The sequence below is a fragment of the Rattus norvegicus genome, chromosome 17 (assembly GCF_021556685.1).
Source record: "Rattus norvegicus strain SHRSP/BbbUtx chromosome 17, alternate assembly SHRSP_T2T, whole genome shotgun sequence".
Taxonomy (NCBI): domain Eukaryota; kingdom Metazoa; phylum Chordata; class Mammalia; order Rodentia; family Muridae; genus Rattus; species Rattus norvegicus.
Genome location: NC_141550.1, coordinates 68,027,900 through 68,048,957, shown reverse-complemented (window position 1 = coordinate 68,048,957; position 21,058 = coordinate 68,027,900). Strand labels below are relative to the sequence as shown.

Here is a 21,058-nt window from a genome sequence, read left to right as displayed (position 1 = left end):
GGGGTATAGAAAAGTAATGGTTGAAGCAGGGATTGGGTGTGGGAAATGACAGCAGCTAAGAGTACTTGCTCCTGTTCACTCTTATGACCTCTGTGGGTACCTGGAATGAACTATGTGGTATACATACAGAACAAGGCAAAACCTCGTGTGCATAAAATTATAAAATGTCTCAAAAACAAAGTTCTTTAATAACCCATGGGTAAAACTGGCATGTATGACAGAACCTTGAGTTCTAATTTCCTTTAATTGCTTGCACTAAATAAAATTCAAGCTCTTCATTTCATTTAATTGCTTCCTCTTTCTCTCCAGCTCAGAATATTTCTGTATCATCTATGGAAAAATATCTCTTTTCTCCTAAAACCTCCCTGTGGTGTCACCACCGTCCCTTGTGTTACATAGGCTCACCTGATCAGGGCTCTCTCTGTAGGCAGCATGTGGTGCGTGAGGATTACATAAGAGCTTTGTTGGTTTTCACCGGCTTCACAGATTTCACAAGGACTCTTTGTGGAGCTGATGAGCTTAATCAAGTACTTCCTGTTGAATTTTTACCTAGGCCACTGCTGACCCCCAGTACAAAACATTAAGCCTGTCTTCTACATGTTAAATAACGGCCAAAAAGCAAGCAGCTTAATGTTCGTCAGTATAAATCAACGAATAAATTTGCCTGGTCAAATGTCATTGTGAATATACTTACCAATAATGATGGAAACATATAATCTTTACTATGAGAATTGTGCTAGAAGATTCAGTCATCAAAAAATTCCCTGTTCCCCATAGTACTGGGTATGTTTCTTTTCTTTTTTCAAAGACAGGGTCTCACTATAAGCTCTGGCTATCTTGGAACTCACTGTAGACCAGGCTAGCATTCCACTCAGAGATCCCTCTACTTCTGCCTCCCAGGTGCTGGATTAAAGGCATTTGCCACTACACCAAGCTTGGGCAACTGTCTTGAAAATTAAAAACATCCAGTGGATGTTGCCTAATTCTTCCTTGAGTAGGAGTCATTATTCCTATAATGAATTCAGAGTTCAACAGGCTGACTTGGAGGGAACAAATTCTAACACCGAAACCCCAGGATGTCTTTTCTCCCATCTCTCCTGTCGTGCTGCAACATTTAGACTCAGTAGATTTTTCCTGCTGGAATGCCCAGGAAGAATCTAAGCTTCAAATTAAGCAAAAATCCCTCACAGTTGTGCTCGCCATTTTGGGGTTTTAGTTAATCCCCATAGTCAGGTTGACAACCAAGAATAGGCATCACGCCCTCCCCACTGTGAACAATAACTTTTACCTTGTTGGAAATAGACCCTAACTTCAGATCACTTTTTTATTGATAATTCACAGACAGATTTAGGGAAAACTTTGATCCAGTGAACATTTTCTGGTTATAAACATTTTTCGTTTTATGTATTGAACCCCAGGAACAGAATAAACATGAAATTAAACTATCATTGTTACAAACAAGATGACTGATATCTTTAGAAAAAAATTAAAAATGAGTGAGATAGCTTTTGAAAATACAGTCAGTTATTTTTCTCAAACAAGGAGGGATCACCTTAGCAGCAAGCAGGATAAGGAGCAAGGCATGGTAAGGTTTCCACCTGTGTGTTGACTGTCTATCCAGGAATGTTTCATGTTAGCAAAGCACTCTACCAAGCACCTGAGGGACATACTACAAGGGAAGAATTACCTGGGTTTCCCATGCTTACCCCCTTCTTGGCTGTTGTTTGACCTGGTCAGCTTGGTGGGTGTGCAGCAGTGGTTTCACGCTAATTCCTATTTCCCCAATGTTTAGGTGAAAGCATCCCTGAAGATGTCTGCCTGTGGCTATCTGGACACCTGACTATCTCGGTTGGAGAAATACATATTCAAGACCCTTGCAATATTGAGTTGGTCTCTGTTGAGCTTTACAAACCATGGATTACTCATACTCCTGCCACCTGCAGACCTCCTCTCCCATCCCGCAGGCTGTCTCCTCCGATACCAAGAATCCCGAGGGCGTCCTGCTTATGTACTTTCACCTTTCCTTTACTCTGGTGCCATAGCCAAGAAATTGTCAATTGTTCTGATGGTTTTACCCTTTTCTTTAAAGCTTTGGAGTTCTGCAGGTCCTTCTCCTCCTTAGGCTTTTAAACATGTATGTTCTAATGTGGTGTAAGGTAGAGCCTGACTTTAACCATACATTTCCCACAGTGGCTGCTGGAGAAACAGTCCTTTGCCCACTGTTTGTTCTGGTCCATTGTTTAGGATAATGATTTCTGCTATTACTCTACTCTGTTCCAACCATCTGCATGGTTGTCTTTATGACAGTACTGCAGTGCTGTCTTTAGTCTTTGTAGTCTTTGTAGTATATGCTTACAATCAGAATGAGTCCTCTAACATTTAAAGACTATTTAGTGTCTCTCTAGAGGAGGAGCGGCTGAATCCCCACCACATTCCAGCTTCTTCTATTAGTAACCAGCACTGCTAAAGGGCATGGTAGGCAGAGAGGTAGCCCAGTGCCTACCTACCAAACACCAGCATTCACAGCCAGTTCTTTCTAACAGCAATGAGGACAGATTCCTAACACAGTGAAGCTCAAGACCTCGAACATTCTGCTCCTGTATTTGCTTAATTGTTTTGTTTTGAACAGCACCTTCTACCCTTTCTCACTAACGCCTCTGAAATTTAAGTAAATACAAGTTCTATTAAGGAAAAAAAAAGCTTTGTCTAGATCTTCTACTGTTAGATGAATAATTCTATGATTTAATCAAGGTATTAGTCATACTAATGATTATAAACTTTAATCATCTACACATAAAAAAATAGATCAAGACATCAAATGTCATCAGACAACTAAAGCCAATATAAGAAGTCTCGGGTGTTGAGGTTGGAGTGGGTGGGTGGGAGTGGGAGCACCCTCATAGAAGCTGGGGAGGGGGATGGAAGAGGGGAGACAGGGGATAACACTTGAAATGCAAATACATGACATATCCAAGACAAATAAAACTATTTTTTAAAAAAGTCTCAAAGAGTCCATATGATTTAGGATAGAGAATATAATACATGTATACATCACTGGTTTCCGATACAGGTCAGAAGCGGTCACACTGACAGGAAGCGCTGACAGTGGGAAGGCTGTCTTCTGATCTGTGGACAGGGCTGCAGTTCCAGCCACACTGGGATCCCTCTCATCAATGTTTCTTTACTTTCTAGGACACCAATCTTAATCCAGCTGTTGTTAGTGAAAGAAGACATATCCAGGCACTTATTCCCTTTAAAAAACTATTTTTGCTCTAAGCAAAGTCCTATTCCCTGCCCGTTCCTTTTGGCTATCAAGAGACTTGCAATTAAATCAAACTAAATGTAAATGATCAAAACTATGTTTTTGCTGGATGTTTACTTTGGATAAAATGTTTGAAGTTACAATGATACATTGTACTACAGATGCAGAAAATAATTTAAGACTGTAGTTTAAGTTCTGATACACGCTAAATGTAAGACCTCCCAGCAGGAATACTTTCTTAACAAAAATAGGTATTTTGGGTGTCAAAAGATCTACTACAAAAGTTTTCCCCCACCAAAGCAGCCTCCTTACACCAATACATCTTTTCTGCAAAATGAGTCCCTTGGCTGTGAAAGAAGCGCGTCATCCAGTACAGAGCGCTCTGCAGGTAACATCTGACTGCGCAGGGCCACGGCACCACACGCTTACTCGGCTTTACCAGTTTTCAGCACAGCAACAAGCATTTAAAAGTCATTTCCATCGTTTCTTTGGTTAACAGATGTTGATCCCAAATTCTATAAAACACAAGATCACACACTCAGAAATAATCACGGGTCTAGTTAAACTACTCCGACCGAAGAGGACATTATCTCCTGTCCTTTTTACCAGCTTTCCTCTTCCCAGAGAGTAGGTGCTTGGGCTTCATATCAAACACATGCCTATCTGCTTCCCCCTTCTTCCCCAAGCGATTCATCTTCTTCTGGGCTTTCTTCATCATGGTCTTGGCTTTCTTCACCATCTACACAGGAGAACACACAACAATGAAAACCACATTTCTGTCCTGCATTGTAATTACCTGGGAACCATTTTACCAAAGTCAGAAGGAACCATCAAGACCCAGTTGTCTCAGTCACCGGGTTCTCAGACCACCCAACTATCTGCATGAGCTCAATGACTACGTGAGGAAGCCTTGAACCTTTCTACAGTTATAGACTATAAGAGAATCTGAGCTCGGTGTCTACCTGAGGAAGCCTTGGACCTTTCTACCGTTAGTAGACTATAAGAGCATCTGAGCTCAGTGACTACATGAGGAAGCCTTGGACCTTTCTACAGTCAATAGACTACAAGAGCATCTGAGCTCAGTGACTACGTGAGGAAGCCTTGGACCTTTCTACCATTAGTAGACTATAAGAGCATCTGTTCAGACTTCCAGGGTCTGAACCTTCTGACTTATGTCAATGCCAGTATTGAAACCCATAGACCAATAGTGTAATCTTACTCCCGGGTGAACATGGAGCAGTCTGGACTCTCAGGCCGCTTAGGAGTCATAGTAAAACACTACCTCAACTCAACACTCACTTCCTAGACTTCCAGATAGAAATGACATCTGAAATGAAAACTTCAGCCTTCTATTAGAGAACCTGCTAGTTTAAATAGGTTTTCTCTTATATTTGAATTTTCAAAATACTAAAAAAAAAAGTTTTTTCTCAAAAAGAAATTTCAGTGAGATTTTAAGCAACTATTGCACCTTTGAAAAAGACATTACAAATTATACCATAGTGACAAGCTACCACCTTGAAGAGATAACAATTCCCCTAATGAGGAAAATGAACCAAGTTTTCCCAGCCTACTTCCTCACTGGAAATGGGGCCTCTTCCTAGTATTTTGCAAACAGTTGGGACCTAAGCCTAGACTATCCATACTTTATGAGGCCATGTCTGTCTATCTGCCATGTCAAGGGGTTCAGAATGGTTTGCCAGAACACCTATCCAGGGGATCCAACTGCTTCTGGTCCAAGTTCCTCTCCAAAGATGCTACAAAGTAGAAGATAGGACGAACAGCTAATCTCTTAATCACAACCCTCCTCAAGTAATGGCTGGTGCTTGCTGGAGGTTCTATAAACACCCCTGAAGGTTCTTATTTTCTTTTGTCCCAGATCAACGAAACAAACCTTGACATCCCGAAGACCAGAAACATCACGTGGCGTTTTAGAGCAACTCCGACTGCGACTGCGGGCTATGGAAGAGGGAGGAACAGACTCTTCTCGTTTTCTTTTCCTGGTGACACTCCGAGATCTTCTGGCCTGGACTGCATAGTGGGCCTGGAAAACAAACAGTGCTCTTGGTAACAATCGAAATTAGTCCAACAAGAAGAGAAAACAGACAAGCTCTTAAAGACAATATCACTCGCAAGTGAAAGACTCTGGAAGGCCTACTGCAGCTTACTCGCGGGCTCTGGTCTGAAGCCAGGGGTTAAGGGTCAGACGCAGTGCTATGCTCTCCTGTGTCTCCTGACAAGGCTTCAGAAATGTCCAGCTCAGCACCCATGCTGGTGGTGAGTAAGATGGTGCTCTTAGGCCACAGCTCTTGCACATCCTGTGCACTAATGTTCTTTACTGGATAACATCAATCACAAGCAGTAATGGCAATGGTTTTGGTCCACAGTTCACATGATGTATGCTGAGGTTTTAACCTCCCACTCCAAACAGCTGAGGCAGTAGGCATATGCATCAGCTACATTACGTATATCATGTGCATGCCATGACATTTACATTAGCAGATCACCTAGGACAGATTTCTCGGAAGGTACCCGCATCGTTAAGCAAACTGACTGTGGGAAGGGTTTGGCAGCACATGCCTGCCACCAGCACTGGAGAACTAGAGGCAGGGAAAGACTGAGATTGAAGGCTGGCTGGGCGACACAGCAAGACAATGAACGTCTCAAAACAACAAAAGCACGGATCATCTGAAACCACACTGCCCCTCCAGACTTACATTGTCTTTATCATCCATGTCCACGCCAAGACTACGCATCTCATTCTCTAAATCTGCCTGTTGAACCTGAGAAGGTGGGGAAGGGAGGGAAGATAACTTGTTCTAAGTAAGATGTCTGTTGAAATTTAATTTTAAAAGAAAAGGGGAGAGAGAGAGAGAGAGAGAGAGAGAGAGAGAGAGAGAGAGAGAGAAAGAGAGAGAAAGAGAGAGAGGAAAAAAACAGGTGAAGCTGTGCTGGACAGAGAAGTGGCAGACACGTGCTCTGCTCTCGGTTACTGGATGCCAGCCCGCAGCCCTCATCCTTTCCTCAGGACTGGAACAGAAAGGACTAGAGCATCTGGCCTTTAGTCCCTGGTTCCAGAGGCTACCTGGGGTAAAGTTGAGTCTTTTTAACTATGGACTTCAGGTCATACACAAGAGTCAGTCAGTCAGTCTGTCTGTCTCTCGGTTTCTCTCATCTTCTGCCCCCTTTACACATGCTCCATTTTCTTCCTAAGAAATAGAAAGCTGCACCAACTACGTCTCTATGGAAGGACAGGCTATAGTATTACACCATTACATGTAATATTATAATCTCTTCTCCAAGGCAGACGACAGACCTTAAAAAGGTACCTTCCCAGGTTGGGGATTTAGCTCAGCGGTAGAGCGCTTGCCTAGCAAGCGCAAGGCCCTGGGTTCGGTCCCCAGCTCCGAAGGGGAAAAAAATGTCCCTTCCCCTTCCCCCGCCTTTCTGTACGGGAGCAGGCCACCTATGATTACCCTGTGGCAGCAAACTCAAGACCCTGTTTCAGAGGCGCACAGGTATGTAGCACAGAAAGGCCTAAAGAGGCTGGGCGGACAGACATAGTCTGTTAGCATTAGTTTAGAAGCTTGCCCATCACACTTTTACAGTCCAGGATCCAAGTATGTTTATGCAAAAAGCTTTAATAAAAACCTAAAAGAACAGAGTTTGAAGTGACTCTAAATGCCTAGCATACAGGAAAATGAGAAACACCCAGCCATGTGCTAAGAGGGGTCACATGGCCCAGGACTGAAGGTCCCTTCAGATTGCCCTCATTCAGCACTTCACTGCCTTCATCTCTTAAATTTTAAAATACACTTTACGATGAACTGGCAAATGTAATCAACAAAAGGGAATGTTTTCCCAATTGTGAGGTACTCTAGTAAATTAATCAAACTCAAAGACAGGATCAGGGGAACCACACTCTGTAATTAGAGAGTTGAGCTCTAGAGGCCCTGCCCCATAACCTGCAAGTGGGGCTAGCCTGGTGCAAGGAAACTCTCAGCCTCACGGTCTTGATGCTCCCTTCAGGCAGGGAGACAGTGTGAGATGTGAATTAACTGAGGGATACCCAGCAGAGTCGGTGCAGGACTGATTGATGGCTTGATGGTGGAGATTTCTCCCACCCAGCCGGAGTCAAATAAAGGATCCACGTGTCATCATACAGCAGGAGAGACTGAGTTTGTTCCTGCTCTGGGTCTTCAGAGTATAGCTGTACAGTGACTATTACCTACTGTCAATGCTTGTTGCCAGTTGGGATAACTTCAGTTTCTGGACAGTTCAGCTAAACCCCACAAAAACAAACAGTGCATTTGCTACACAGAAGTCATGGCAAGACTGCTATGTTCTCGGGGTGAGAGAATGGCTGCATGGGCTAGAGAAGGCACTACAGCTGAGGGAAGACAGACTCGGGAACCAGACTCTCTTCTCACAGACAACTAAGCACCAGGAGAAACAACACGTCTGTGAATATTAGTGGCCGCCCAAGCACATGAAAACAGTATTTTCAAACCAGGAGCGTCCATTGTGGAATCTACAACGCCAACCCCCCACCTCCAACCCCCCACCTCCATTATACTTTAACTGCCCAGTATCTATCCCTTTTGGGAACCTGCCACTCACTCCCTGACCTCAGCTTTCAGGAAGGCTATGGACACAGAGGTAGTTCCAAGGAGAACAGAAGTAAAGACAATGACATCCCGACACAAAGCCAAGTGGTGCTCAGGGTCCATTCACACCTGGAGAGCGATGCTCCTATGCTCAGCAACATCAGGGGCTGGCGAGCTGCCTTGTGGATTTAGGAGTCTCAATCAATAGAAAACTAGGTCACGAAAATGCACAGTGGCACACGGCTGTACTCCTGGCACCTGTGGAGCAGGAGTCGGGAAGGAACTCCTTGGCTGCAGGTTCAAGCCCGGACTACCTGAGACCCTCTTTAACAACTACCTAACATCCTCAGCCGTCATCAGGTTTCGGTTTAACTCACATCATGGCAGCAATGACTCAGTCTGCAGCAGGGATGCACCTGGAGCTGCAATGCATGGAGAGAAGCTGCAGCCCAGAGCAGGACCCTGCGAACGCCGGGGTGTGCCGCACCTGACATCCCAGGCAGCGAAGCCGGGCTCTCATGGCGGATTACACAGGATCCAGCATGCAAGCCTGGACTTGGCTCTGCGGGGCTCCACACTAACCTTCTTAGCAGTCCGGGGCATCCGGGGTCCCTGTGTGTTCTTTTCTTTGGACTCTAGAATTTTCAACTTCTTCTTCTCTCTAATTTGTTTTGCCAGCTGTCGGATTTCCACCATTTCCTCGTCTTCACTCTCAGACTCGCTGTCATACTCCCCAGCAGCTGTTCTGAGCTCTTCTTCCTTTTCCAACTCTTCTAATTTCTTTAAAAAGAATCATGAAGTTAACAAGGAAACCCTGCAGGGAGGTAAGTGCAGCGACATATTTACAGGAATCATGTGTCCTCAGATACCTGAAGGTATGAGAACGCTGTGTGGTCTCGTCACAACCGGGGCCCACGTGTACAGTTAATCTCATGGAAAAGAGGATTTACGAAGGCCAAAGAGACAGCATGACCAACGTATGCACTGTTTTCTGCCAATTGCATTTCATCTTTAAAGATAAAAAACATAGGGACCCCTTCCCTCATTCCCTAGTGTCCACTGCAGATACACAAAATAAATCTGTACAAACCCCCATTCATCCTCTCAAATACCATACTAAGCACAACTGCACTGGTGACAAAGTGAAACTTTAAATGCACAGAGGTTGGGGATGCAGCGAGGTGACAAAGCTCACAAGCACAAGATCCTGGGTTCACGCCCCAGCAACGCACACAAACACGCACATGCACACGAACACAAACATGCACACTCACACGCACGCACACAGAAATATAGATAAATGAGAAGATAATCGTGTAAACATTGACGCGCTATGAAAAAGCAAGCAAGGGATAGGTGCCCGGCAGGAGAGAGGTCGGCGGTGGGCCAGCTCTCTGTGGGAATGTGTCTAAGAAAGGCACTGAGGTTAATCCCCCCTTCCAGATTAGAAGGAACCAAACATAAAAAGGTCAGTGAGACAGAGAAATCTGGAAATCAGAGCTCACACCCCATGGACTGAATTTTCTTGTTAATTTGCTGTCACTTGCTAAACTGGCAAAAGACTGCAGGAGGATGTCTGAGAAGACTCAGAAGATGTTCCAGAGAGAGGACGGAGCCAGGGACAGGATGGATCTCCACACTGGACATCAACACAAGCAAAATGATGGGGCCACTGCAGCTCGGTAGGGAAGGCTGGGCGCCACCAGGACCACACAGAAAAAGAATAATTAATGTCCTTTGAATTGAGAAGTGATGTCTCCAAGAGAGCAAAAACAGGGTGAAAGGATCTCTGAGGGCATTTAACAAAAGGAGAACAAGGAAGGAGTAAAAGTTGGTGAAGTTCTTCTAAATGTCAAAGTGGGGCAAGTAATTCAAAAAGCATTGCAGACCTTCATGATAGCAGGATCGATATAATCAGCAACATTGTGGCCTTCCCAAATCTCTGGTATCTTATCATACTTCTCAGATGAATTCATTAAGTCCCAGTATTCTAATATTGAAAGGAAAAAGGAGTTATGTTTATGGTAGTTTCTCAAATCTTCAAGTACTGTGTCATCAAGATGACTACTCTGGATAATCCCTTTATAAGTAAAACCACTTTACAGCCTAACAAAACAGCTGTGTTCAACACCCTTAACTTACTACTAACAAGAATACTGACCCGTGTGTCCGACTTCCAAATACTACAAAAAAAGAATCCTTTCATCTGAAACAACAGGACATTATTTATACACATCTCTGTAAGTCTGCAAGTTCTAATCTTCAAAAAAGTAAAATCTTGGGGGCTCGAGGGATGGCTTGGTGGTTAAGAGAACTGACTACTCTTACAGAAGTCCTGAGTTCAATTCCCAGCAACCACATGGTAGCTCACAGCCATCTGTAATGGGATCTGATGACCTCTTCTGTGTGTGTGTGAGGACATCTTAAGTGGACTCATATATAATAAATAAATATTTTTTAAAAAAAAGAAAATAAGTAAAAGTTTATAAACCAATAAACTCTCTGGAAGACTTTCACTCACTGAGTTCCTTTCTTTTCTGAAACACTTTTCATACAACTGACATTCCAAAACACCTTACTTACTCTGAAGATCCAAAATATAATCATCTCCCATTTTCAGGATCTCGTTCCTGAAAAGAAAGCCCCAAAAGTTTGTCTTAGCTTTATGTCCCCAGATGCTTTGCAGCCTCCTTCCCGATGAAGCAGCCTCTGACCTTTTGCACATCTATGTCTATCAGGAGGGCTGTTTTGCCCACCTGAGGACTACGTGTCTCATGGACTTTGTTCACTGAACTATGACATCAACTGAAAAGCTCCAGTCAAGCATATGCTAAGGATTCACCACTGTGTCCCTGAATCTTACAGGGCCAAACCCTGGGCACACTCAATTTGCATTTCCTGCACCAAGGAGGCTTCACATGGCTAAGACCACCACCCAGCATCACTTTTTCTGGTGCACAGGCAGGCCCTCTGTCCCTGTTCATAAGAAACTCAGACAAAGAGGTCCAGTAACCGACCCTCTTCTTCTTGGGTTCTGCGATCTCCATTCTCTTCCGACGAGCTACCACTCCTTCTGGGATGAAAGGGGGTCTCTCCTAAGAAGACATTGTTTAAAGTATGTGAAATGCCTTCCCAAGTATGAAAGAAACTTAAAGGAACCAAACACACACACAAAAAGACAGTCTACAAGGGAAACACAAAACAACCCACACCAATTAAAAGAAAGTGCATTCTGGGGAGTGAGGTTTGGGGCCAGAGTAGGTAAAAGAGACCAGACAACCACCAAAATTGATTCTATAGTTCATTTGGAAAAAAAACAAAAACAAAAATTATCGTAAGGGCTGGAGAGATGGCTCAGCGGTTAAGAGGACCCAACTGCCCTTCCAGAGGTCATGAGTTCAATTCCCAGCAACCACATGGTGGCTCACAACCATCTGTAAGGAGATCCGATGCCCTCTTCTGGTGTATCTGAAGACAGCTACGGTATACTTATATATAATAGATAAATAAATCTTTTTAAAAAATTATCATGAAACATATAAGAAAAACATACAGGAAAACAGTAGAATGAGAAACAGACATAAACCTAAGTATGTTTACAATTCAACAGAATTAAATTCATTAATTAGTTGAGAACAATGACCACCCCATGAAACAAGTAGTAAACCACACCTCCCTCAGGAAAAACTAAATTGAGCACACATAAAACTCTATTCAGAAGAAAAATGAAAGCAAACAGAAACAAAAATACGAAAATACAGAGAAAAATGACACTAAAGTATTTTAGAAATAATGTTGTCAGTTCTCTAGAACCCACAATCTAATAACTACGAAAGAGCACTAATGCTAATGTAATGAAAATGTGCAGGTTTTTGAGGTGTTTAAAAACAACAATAAAATAAAGAGGGGCTGGAGAGACAGTTCAGCAGTTAAGAAAATCTGCAGGTTGTTCCTGTGGAGGACCTAGTTCAGTTCACAGGACTCAGGACTCAATTGGCTCACCGCTAACTATGACTTCAGGGGATCTGATGCTGTCTCTGGACCCCCACAGACACCAGGAATGCACACTGTGTACATATTTACAAAGCAGGCAAGGAAAAAAGTGGTAAAGAAAACAACTTTTAGGAACTTCTATCCTAAAATACAGATTTATTTGTAGGAACACATCTATAAAGATGTAGACTGCTTATAATGGCAGAAAAACACAAAAATATGCTTCCACTGACAATTTAAAAAACAGGGGGGATGGGGATGTGTGACAATTGCACCCAAGCTACTTCTAAGGGACAAACAACAAGTTACAACACAGACTGTGACAGGGAGAAGTAGGTGCACAGAACTCTTCTTTACTTCATCCCTCCCACAGGCATGTGTGACTTCACCAGGAACGAAAAAGTGAAACCCACATGTGACTCTGTGTACACCAGGAAGAGGACGTGCCAAGCGGCCACCGGCCCAGCACAGCAACACAAACTGAAGCCTGCGAAGAAGGGCAGCCTTGCCTTACCTTGTCATCTCTCTTGTTGGGCACAGCTAAGTGCAATCTGTTCAGAACCTCATTCACTTTATTTCCTTTCATTTTCGTTTCTACTCGGTGAGCCAAAAGCCTATCACAAGCCTAAGAAAGTAGAAAAACAAGAGTCACAAAGCCATTGAGGCCAGTCCCCAGCCTCACACTGCAAGGAAGAATCAAGTCCTCCACTCATCCACAGGTTCACAACCCAGTATGGAACTTCCTACATATTTTCTTTCAGCAGGTAACTAGGTTCCCCTAAGAATTTAAACAACTAATCCTATTCAAGGAAAACAAAAACAAACACAAAAACAAAAACCCAACCTAAATTATTTCCAGTGTTAGTAATTCCCAAAATGCAAACAGTTTCCCACAACTGACCTATCTCAGACAAAAACACTAGCCCCGAGTTAAGAAAGCACCAACCTCTGTTTTAACTTGAATGACACCTTCCTCAGTCAGGGTGCTGGTCTCGATGACAGGAAATCCTTCAGCCTGCAAGTCTAGAAATATTTTCTGGAATACAAAGAAAAGAAGGGCAACATGCATTAATGTTTTGTGAATGGAAGTTGCAAACACTATTTGCTCAACAACTATGATTTGTTTTTAACTCTAAGAACAGTTTTAAGTTAATTTCTACAACAATCTTATATAATTAAAAATAAATAAATAAATAAATAAATACATAAGTGGAACAGCAGAGCCAGGTGGATCTCTGAGTTCAAGGCCAGCCTGGTTTAAAGTGAGGCTCTACAACAGTCAAAGCTACAGAGAAAAATGTTGCCTCAAAAATTAAACAAACAAACAAACCCCCACAGAATCAAACCGAATCAAAGTCAGAAGCTCTGTGGAATACTCTGTAAGATTTCCCCTACTCCCCAACTCCCAGCACTAGGGGTTAAACTCAGCTACAAGCAAGCTCCCACTGACCTATATCCACAAACTCAAGATGCAATTTCTCAGGAGGAAAAATGCAAAAGAAGAGGATGACCAACTTTTATTGTTTTGTTTTAAGAAGGCAGACCCTGGATTCGTAGTTCAGGCTGGCCTAGAACACATACACCATGTAATACAAGCTAGCTTCTGCCTCAGTCTCCCTGCTGGGATTTCTGAAGCACAGTTCCTCATGAAGACAGGACCAACTTTTCAAAAGACGTTTTCAATGCTATTCCTTATTTTAAAGTTTCTGCTATAATAGCCCAAGATAATTCTTCAGAAAATACAAAAATATTTGCTGTTTCATTTTGTGAATCACTAAGACTCTAAAGAAGGGACGCAATATGCTCTTCTCAAATGTTTACAACTACAAACCTCTCTCTAGCTTAGAGACGGGGGACCAACTTCTAATAGACACTAAAAGTTCCCATGAACAAGGTCAACTTCTATTATCAAGGGTGTAGAGCATGATTTCAGCGAAAGCTAGGGTCTCTGAGCACAAATCCTGTCACTTAACAAAGAATGACCCGGGGTGTAAAACAGTCACTGTGACCCAGGGTGTAAGGCAGTCACTGTGACCCGGGGTGTAAGGCAGTCACTGAGTCCCCAGTCATGTGATAACTGTTGACTGTTACTACCATGTGACAACACACCAATGTTGAAGGACAGGCTCTATAGTGCAAGTGCTAAGCAAGCTGTACATTTCTACAGCATCCACTTCCCAATTCCTGTAACACCAATGACTGCAGGGTAGGCACTGTTTTCACTAGAGAGAATCAGAGACCAGAAAGATAACCTACAGTGATGTCAGCTCTCTACTAACAGCTGGCCAGTGACCAATTATCCAGGCAGTACCTTCACTAGCCAGACATGTGGGGCTCCACAGGGTGACTCCCTTTCCTACCACATTGCTGAGTAGTGAAGCTGGACCTGAGCTGACCCCAAAGCCTGAGCACCTGACCAGTTTGTTTCACTTGTAAGTCTCCCAGGCTCTGCCCACTCCCTTCCCGCCTCCTCCTCTCTTCAATGCCATATGGACTGACAAATTAAGATTATTTATAAGATATAAAGAGTTTTTGTTTCTCTGCTTTTCAAAATAAACTGATTCTCTGACATCAGTTAGGTAATTAGTAATTTAAAGAATATACGATCCTGCCAGCTGGAATGAGCAGACGGGAGGATAAAGAGTTCAAGGCCATCCTAACCTACATTAGTCCTGTCTTTAAATAAGTAAGTAGTCGAAAAAAAACCCCAAACTTGCTGTGTTCTGCCCTAAGAAGACAACTTAGGACAAACTAATGCTTCCCATGGACAGAAGTCCCTTCCACTCAGGAACCATCCACCTTGGTTTAAACATGACAAAAGATATAAAGATATATCCAGACAGCACTTTCAGTGTGCACTTGTCACCTGTGGAAACTCATACTGCTTCATACCCCAGGGGGTTGGACGAGGAGTCTATGAGCCCTAGGGTATTAATTTCTGACAAGCTACAGGTAAACATGAAGGGAACTTATACTCAGGATGGCAGTGAGAGCACTGTTCAAGTACCTGTCTCTCAAAGCATTTATCCTGAAAACTGTCTACTAAAAGGATTAAACTGTTTGAAAATTTTTGACTACCAATGCAGCCTACCTCATGGATAATGCTGGCAGACACTGAACTTAGAAGGTGTTCTCCCTTACTCACTTGCAAACTTACTTAGCTACAGATTCCACTATGTAATAAAGTAAGCCATATTTACACTCGTTCTAAAGAGAAACTTGTGGGAAATACTTCCCTAGAACATTTGATAGCCTAAGGCCTGGAAAAGATAAAAGTACACATGACTTGAGGTACCTGGCTTCCCCTTGGGTACCAATTTAAAAGCAGTCCTTTTCTAGGGAAGCACATTTCCCAATGGTTTAGTGTAGCAACCCCAGAACACAGGCGTTCCTACAGACTGGACACAGAGCAGGAGTCAGGAACCTACACTCCAGCTTTAATGTCCTGCCACTAAACCACTGAGGATCATCTTAGTTCTCGAATAGAAACCTGTTCTGGGAGCACTAAAAATCTTTCTAAAGGACAGTCAAAGGACTCACAGCTACTTTAAAATAAAGTATACATAATTAATGTATCAGTGACTTACCTGATCTTCTTCAGAAAGTTCAGCTATTCTCTTCACATCACATTTGTTTGCTACAACAATAAGAGGCTAGCAAGGAAGAAAGAAGTCACTACTTTCACACCATAGAATCATGTATAGAATAATGTATAGAATCATGTATAGAATCATGTATAGAATCATGTATAGAATCATGTACAGAATCATGTATAGAAGAATGTATAGAATCATGTATAGAATCATGTATAGAATCATGTACAGAATCATGTATAGAATCATGTATAGAATAATGTATAGAATAATGTATAGAATGTATAGAATCATTTATAGAATGTATAGAAGAATGTATAGAAGCATGTATAGAATCATGTATAGAATCATGTATAGAAGAATGTATAGAATCATGTATAGAACCATGTATAAAACCATGTATAGAGTCATGTAGTCCCTCTCCTTGTCCACGCCCTTGCTTTCTGCTATTTCCCTGACCCAAGCTGAAATCAATTACTGCTATAAAACACCAAGTGGAAAGTTCTATAAATAAACAACTTGTAAATAAAATGTGCTCCATCCTAAGCAGTGCAATGAAGTCTTGTCTTAGTGCTGCATTCCCACCAGGACACAGATCATCCCTTTGTCTGGCTTACTACTGTCTGTGCTACCAGGCAACCAGGTTTATGTAAGTTGTCACATCACTAACATCTATGGTCAAGGAACATAGAACGGCTCCAGTGGTCTTGGAACCCATTACCTATGAGTGAGAAGGGGCTACTACGTAAACTAAGCATTAGTTAGCACACTTACCTTGTTGATAAACAGGGGTCTGATATTCTGGAAGAGTTCTAATTGCTCCTTCAACCCATGTCCACACTGCTCAGACAAATCCATCACATACAGAACTGCAGCTCGGGGCTGGGCCAGGGCTGTGATGGCCTGCATCTCAATGGTGTTCCGATCCTCCAAAGGATGATCCGAAATCCCTGGAGTATCTACAACCTAACAACCAGGCTTCATTAACCGAAGTACACTCACTCCAAAGTGTCTCGGCTGTCCCAGAGTCACTCTCCTACATCCAAAACAGTTTTAACAAAACTAGTGTGTAAAATGCAACATTGAAAACTGCCCACAATAACCAAAGGAACAAGGAGAAAAAGTACTTATTTTTTAATAAGACAAAAACCCAATACAGGAGCTGGTATGGTGGCTCTCATCTGTAACTGCCATGAGTGTAAAACTAGAGTGACTACAGTGAGTGAGCTAAGGTCACCCTGACTAGAGAGACCCTGCCTGTCTCAAAAGAACAGATGCAGGCATCTAAGGAAACCCTGCAGAGTCCACTGAAGAGACATTGGCCCTGGGAGAAATGAGCCTTTTCTTCACATGGCTATCAAAACTGACAAACTCTCCCACCTCCTAAAGACTTGGCTACTTCATCATTTTTTTTAACTTTTTTTGTCTTTATTAAATTGAGTATTTCTTATTTACATTTCGAGTGTTATTTCCTTTCCCGGTTTCCAGGCCAACATCCCCCTAACCCCTCCCCTTCCCCTTCTTTATGGGTGTTCCCCTCCCCATCCTCCCCCCATTGCTGCCCTCCCCCCAACAATCACATTCAATGGGGGTTCAGTCTTAGCAGGACCCAGGGCTTCCCCTTCCACTGATGATCGTACTAGGATATTCACTGCTACTTATGAGGTCAGAGTTCAGAGTCAGTCCATGTATAGTCTTTAGGTAGTGGCTTAGTCCCTGGAAGCTCTGGTTGCTTGGCATTGTTGTTCATATGGGGTCTCAAGCCCCTTTAAGCTCTTCCAGTTCTTTCTCTGATTCCTTCAACGGGAGTCCTGTTCTCAGTTCAGTGGTTTGCTGCTGGCATTCGCCTCTGTATTTGCTGTATTCTGGCTGTGTCTCTCAGGAGCGATCTAAATCCGGCTCCTTATGTTGGGCTTTACCATTTATTATCCTTTGTAGCGCTGGATTTGTAGAAAGATATTGCGTAAATATGTTTTCGTCATGGAATATCTTGATTTCTCCATCTATGTTAATTGAGAGTTTTGCAGGATACAGTAACCTGGGCTGGCATTTGTGTTTTCTTAGGGTCTGTATGACATCTGTCCAGGATCTTCTGGCTTTCATAGTCTCTGGCGAAAAGTCTGGTGTGATTCTGATAGGTCTGCCTTTATATGTTACTTGACCTTTATCCCTTACTGCTTTTAATATTCTTTCTTTATTTTGTGCATTTTGAGTTTTGACTATTATGTGTTGGGAGGTGTTTCTTTTCTGGTCCAATCTATTTGGAGTTCTGTAGGCTTCTTGAATGCCTATGGGTATCTCTTTTTTTAGGTTAGGGAAGTTTTCTTCTATGATTTTGTTGAAGATATTTACTGGTCCTTTGAGCTGGGAGTCTTCACTCTCTTCTATACCTATTATCCTTAGGTTTGATCTTCTCATTGAGTCCTGGATTTCCTGTATGTTTTGGACCAGTAGCTTTTTCTGCTTTACATTATCTTTGACTGTTGAGTCGATGATTTCTATGGAATATTCTGCTCCTGAGATTCTCTCTTCTATCTCTTGTATTCTGTTGGTGATGCTTGTATCTATGGCTCCTTGTCTCTTCCTTTGGTTTTCTACATCCAGGGTTGTTTCCATGTGTTCTTTCTTGATTGCTTCTATTTCCATTTTTAATTCCTTCAATTCTTTGATTATTTTTTCCTGGAATTCTTTCAGGGATTTTTGTGATTCCTCTCCATAAGCTTCTACTTGTTTATTTATATTTTCTTGGAATTCTTTCAGGGATTTTTGTGATTCCTGTCTGTAGAGTTCTACTTGTTTATTTATGTTTTCCTGTGTTTCTGTAAGGGAGTTCTTCATGTCTTTCTTGAAGTCCTCCAGCATCATGATGAAGTGTGATTTTGAATCTAGATCTTGCTTTTCTGGTGTGTTTAGATATTCTGTGTTGGCTTTGGTGGGAGAATTGTGCTCGGATGATGCCATGTAGTCTTGGTTTCTGTTGCTTGGGTTCCTGCGCTTGCCTCTCGCCATCAGATTATCTCTAGTGTTACTTTGTTCTGCTATTTCTGACAGTGGCTAGACTGTCCTGTAAGCCTGTGTGTCAGGAGTGCTGTAGACCTGTTTTACTGTTTTCTTTCAGCCAGTTATGGGGACAGAGTGTTCTGCTTTGGGGCGTGTAGTTTTTCCTATCTACAGGTCTTCAGCTGTTCCTGTGGCCCTGTGTCTTGAGTTCACCAGGCAGGTCGCTTGGAGCTGGAAGGTTTGTCTTACCTGTGGTGCCAAGGCTCAAGTTTGCTCGTGGGGTGTTGCTTATGAGCTCTCCGAGGCGGAGGCATTCAGGAAGATCTTTGCCTCCCTTTCCGGGAGCTTCCGTGCACCAGGGTTCCAGATGGCATTTGGTGTTTTCCTCTGGAGTCAGAGATGTGGGCCGAGTGTAGACTCTTCTGGTTTCCCAGGCATGTCTGCCTCTCTGAAGGTTTAGCTTTCCCTCCCATGGGATTCGGGTGCAGAGAACTGTTTATCCGGTCAGTCCCTTCAGGTCAAAACCTTGTTTCTTATTTGCCTTTTGCCACTCTATTGAAGCCCTTCAACCTTTACAACAGTTTGATATCTACAAAGTTCACACTGGAGAAATGATGGTTAAATTACATAAAAGAAAAAAAAACCTCAAAGTTTTAATGAAGTTTATGATTTATTTGCATTGGTGTTTTTCCAGCATGTATGTCTGTGCGAGCATGTTAAATTCCCTGGAACTGGAGTTACAGACAGTTGTGAGTTGTCATGTAGTTGCTGGGACTTGAACCCAGGTCCCCTAGAAGAGCTGCCAGAGCTCTTAACTGCTGACCCATCTCTCCAACCCCAAGAAGCATCTATTTTCTGTTAAATATGAATGCCAAATACTTCCCTTCTGGGAATATTTCAACCATTCTGCTTCATGTTCAAATGGTGTCTGCTGAACCACACTGCCATCGGATCTTTCTGATCCAGCCACAAAAAAGCCAATGGTGGTTTTTGCCTTGGAAAGCATTCAAGGCCGGGCAGGGGAATGAATGCAAAGGTGAGCCAACCAGTGCAAACTACTCGTTCACTTTTAAAGAGGATGATGCCTAGGGACTGGGAGATGGTTCTGCAGACAAAAGCCATACAAGTCTGGTGAGCTGACTTCAGCCCTTGGATGTAGTGATGCACAGCTGTAATCTCAGATTTCCCAGGGTGACACAGGAGCACAGGCAGGAGACTTGGCCGGAAACTAGTGTGTAAGGAGAGAGACCCTGCCTCAAAACAAGAAGTACTTAGCTCTTCACTTTTTCTTCCTTTGTTTTGCAAAGGAAGGACAAGTTAGTACTTCAGGTCACCTTATAAATAGGAAACTATGTTCTATATATACGGTGACCTGACATAGAAAGTTTAGACTTTAAAATTTTTTTCCTATTTTATTTTATGTGTATGAGTGCTTTGCCTGCATGTTGTTTGTTTGTATGCATGCATGTAGGCTTGGATTTTGTCCAAAGTTCTTCAAGACCTCACCAGTCCATCTGAGTCCATGGAAGCAGCAAGCAGCAAGCAGCCTCCACAATATCATGAAAAGTACTTTGGTGAGTTTCTCTCTACAAAGTCATGACAAGCAAAGATCAGCAACAAGATGTAAGGTGAACCAATGCCAGAGACTCCTCCCACCGGCTGTGGGGTCATATTTCTATTCTTTCTAAACATCGTATGTCCTCTCGTGTGTTTGCTTCAGCAAAATATCCTTTCACCTATCTTCCCCAACAAAACATCATATGACATAACTGAGTTTCCAAAGAAACCATAAATTACCACTTTGTGTGTGTGTGTGTGTGTGTGTGTGTGTGTGTGTGTGTGTGTGTGTGTACATATATACCTGTAGAGATAAGAAGAGAACATTAGACCTCCTGGAGTTGGGTTGCAGGTGGTTGAGAACCACCACATATGAGTACTGAGAAACGAACTAGGGTCTTCTGCAAGACCAGCAAGTGCTCTTAATCTGGTGAGAATTTCTCCAGATCTAAAATTTAGACTTCTGGTTGTTGTGTGTTTGCCAAATAGCTATTAGAGTAAAGTATTTGCCTAGTGTATCCAAGGTCCTGAGTTTGGCATCTGCATAAAAAAGAAAGACAGGGAAAGATGGGTCAGGGGTGGAAAGGAAGTGAGGGGAGGTGGGGAAGAGAAAGAGGTATTATTCTTAGTACAGTGTCACTCAACTGGCATCACACTAATGGGAACTGTACCACAATTGGGGATGACTGAAACCCTCTGAGAACTTCTTTATCCAATAATCTATGTAACAAACACAAAGTAATAGACTTGTGTCGTAGGGTGATGAGACTCTCACTGTGATAAAACTCCAAAGAAACTTGGGGAGGAAAGGGTTTATTTAGGTTATGGTTCCAAGGAAATCAGGACAGGAACTGAAGCAGGAAAAGGGCCTGCAGAGAGGAGCTGATATGGAGACAATGGGGGGTGATTCTTACTGGCTTGTTTTTGATGACTCTCTCAACCTGCTTTCTTACAGAACCCCGGACCACCAGCCCAGGGATGGCACCACCCATAAGTTCTCAGTTCTCCACCATTAATCACTAATTTAAAAATGCCCTACAGCTTACCTA

The 21,058-nt window shown here is 42.8% G+C and overlaps 1 pseudogene across 1 annotated transcript; it reads right to left on the bottom strand.

The window, feature by feature from the left end:
• Nucleotides 1-2,764: 2,764 nt before the first annotated feature.
• Nucleotides 2,765-12,960, bottom strand: LOC148000244 (GTP-binding protein 4-like; annotated as a pseudogene). Its single transcript, XR_015641317.1, has 8 exons — nt 12,806-12,960; nt 12,374-12,484; nt 10,884-10,961; nt 10,450-10,496; nt 9,756-9,856; nt 8,449-8,646; nt 5,154-5,303; nt 2,765-4,001 (listed from the first exon to the last, which is right to left on the bottom strand). The product of XR_015641317.1 is annotated as a GTP-binding protein 4-like (transcript).
• Between the last annotated feature and the right edge of the window lie 8,098 nt (nt 12,961-21,058).